Genomic DNA, 2,686 nt, shown 5'->3' with positions numbered 1-2,686 from the left:
GGACATCACCAGATGGTCAACACCGACATCAGATTGATTATATTCTTTGCAGCCAAAGATGGAGAAGCTCTTATACAGTCAGCAAAAATAAGACCAGGAGCTGACTGTGGCTCAGATCATGAACTCCTTATTGCCAAATTCAGGCTTAAATTGAGGCCTGGCGTGCTGCGATTCATGGGGTCGCAAAGAGTTGGACACGACTGAGCGACTGAACTGAACTGAACTTCCTGGTAGGTTAGTGGCTAAGACTCCAAGCGCCTGATGTAGAGGGCCTGAGTTCGATTACTTGTCAGGGAACTAAAACCTGCATGCTAAAAGATCTTGCATGTTGCAAGGAATATCCTGCATGCTGTAACTGAGACCCAGCATAGCCAAGGTTTTTTTTTTTTTTTTATGAAATTTTGGTCTGATAAGTACTTGGATCTATTTCTTTCAGAGTATAGGGTGCATCCTTTTGGGGGACCAAGGTATATAAAAGCACCACTTCCCCCTTGCGTATGACATTCGGGAGGCAGTGTGGTGCAGTGGTTATGGCCCTAGGCTTTGGCATCCAGCAGACCCGGGTCAGCTTCTCAGTTGAACGTTCAAAGTTTCCTTTTCTTATATGTAAAAATCAAGACATGCTAATAGTGTTCACTGCAGAGGGTTGGTTTGGAGCATCATGGGGGGCATCTGAATTAGCAGTTGACATTTTTATTATTGTAACTTACAGGCTTGTTGACCACAAAGCACATACAAAACCTATACCTGAAGATTACCTCTAATTGTATCCACAGGTCTTAGCGAATAACAGAAGCTCAAATAAATGCTTCTTGAATGAATGACACAGAGACTGAATTGGAGGCCCTGGCCCAGGGGCACTAGTGGTAAAGAACCAGCCTCCCAGCGCAGGTAGGCATGAGACAAGGCTGTCCCTCACCATGTGCTCACTGCACTTCAGTCAACACCCACCACACACACGTTACTGTGATGTAGCTTCTTTGCTTTCTGGTCAGACACACCTGAGTTGCCCTCCGGACCAGCTATTCCGCACGTGGTGAGGGACAACCTATTCAGAGAAGAAATAATCTCCACGTACCCACCTCGGTGTGTCCAGCTAGGCTATAAGCCACTTTAGGGCAGACTGTCTTGTTCCTCTAGGTCCCCTGGCATCACCCCGCTCAGGCCAGGTACGGCTCTGGCTTCACCAATGTGTCCAGGGTGGAGGAGAGCAGGGGTGTTGGTCACCACCACCACCTCTTCCTCCAAATTCTCACTCGCCCACTTTGCATAGGACCTCAGGGGTTGATGTGGCAGTGATCATTTTTACACCTGTGGATCTGGGTGTGGATAAGGTTGTGGATAAGTCGCCTCTCACCCTGGAGCCTCCCGTGTGTCCTTGTCAGTAGGATGGCACTAGAGTCCTCACGGTCTCTACCTATTTCCTGCCTTGGGCTGAGTGTGAATCCTGTGAGATGATGCATGCCAAACTCTCAGAACAGGCCTGGCATGTCCAAGGCCCTCAGCTGCCACCGCTGCTCAATTCCATGAGGCTGGGGTGTGGCTGTCTCAGTGACTAGGGAGCCCTGGTGTTAGGGGAGTGTAATTTCCTCGGTTCTGTCTTGTCACAACAAAAACTTGAAGCGACAGACGTTAAAGCCCTCGGCGCGTCACAGCTCTCGGACAGTGTTACAGCGCAGTTTTATTTAGAAAATGAAAATATATCCTTGAGGCATGAGGGCATGCTGACCCAAAAGACCCAAAGAGAAGAGAGAGAGAGCGTGTGCTGGAGAGAGACCCTCGGCCCTTTGGCTCCTCTTTTTATATGTTTTTTCCTCTCCCTGGTCCTGCCCTATGTAAATTGGCGAGCCAGAAGTGCTGTTTATTCTACTTGAGGTCCTCACCCTGGTCCTCAGACCTTCCTTAGTTCAATTTTCGCGGGCTCTTCCCTTTCTTGTCTTTTAGCCACCGCCATTCTGGACTCCTTTTTCCTAGTCTAACTACCTAATGCTGGCATTTGGCAAACACTTAGAAGGCCTTGATGACATGATTGAAGACTAGTGGGATTGTACACCAGGCTACATGAGGAGAAGAGGGCCACGTAGTGGGAGAAGTAACTGGAAAAACCCTGGTGTGCTAGGCTGAGGTGGTTATACTGGGGCAGTGAAGAGCCACTCATGGTTTTTATTTTTTTAATATTTATTTATCTATTTAGACTGTGCCAGGACTTAGTGGCGACACACAGGATCTTTAGTTGTGGCATGTGGGATCTCGTTCCCTGACTGGGAATCGAATCCAGGTCCCCTGCATTTGGAGCACAGAGTCTTAACCAATGGACCACCAGGGAAGTTCTGGGGGGTTCTTAAGAAGGGCAAGCTGGATGCTGTGGTTTGAAAGACCTGCTGAACTGAGGCTGATCTCACAGCGGGCTCCTTTTCACTGACATGGCCCCCCATCTGCCCTGCGCTGGGGAACTAACATCAGCACTTAAATCTCCAGACTTAACAGAGATGGACATCAGAACTCATGTGAAGGAATTAAACCTCCCATGGGGGCTGGAGTCCGAGGTCAGGAGCGGTGCCGAGAGGAGCAACCCCATGTCGAAGGAGCAGCGGGTGCACGGGCGCAGGAGGGCCAAGAGGAGCTACTCCATGTTGAAGGTCAGGAGGGATGGCCGTGAGGAGATACCCCTCGTCCAAGGTAAGGA

The 2,686-nt window shown here is 49.5% G+C and overlaps 1 non-coding gene across 1 annotated transcript; it reads right to left on the bottom strand.

The window, feature by feature from the left end:
* Positions 1 to 2,253: 2,253 nt before the first annotated feature.
* On the bottom strand, positions 2,254 to 2,326 carry TRNAW-CCA (transfer RNA tryptophan (anticodon CCA)). The gene has a single exon. It is a non-coding gene; the product is annotated as a tRNA-Trp (tRNA).
* Between the last annotated feature and the right edge of the window lie 360 nt (positions 2,327 to 2,686).

The sequence above is a fragment of the Bos taurus genome, chromosome 11 (assembly GCF_002263795.3).
Source record: "Bos taurus isolate L1 Dominette 01449 registration number 42190680 breed Hereford chromosome 11, ARS-UCD2.0, whole genome shotgun sequence".
Taxonomy (NCBI): domain Eukaryota; kingdom Metazoa; phylum Chordata; class Mammalia; order Artiodactyla; family Bovidae; genus Bos; species Bos taurus.
The sequence above is the reverse complement of the archived record's forward strand: the minus strand, read 5'-3'. Positions and strand labels throughout refer to the sequence as shown.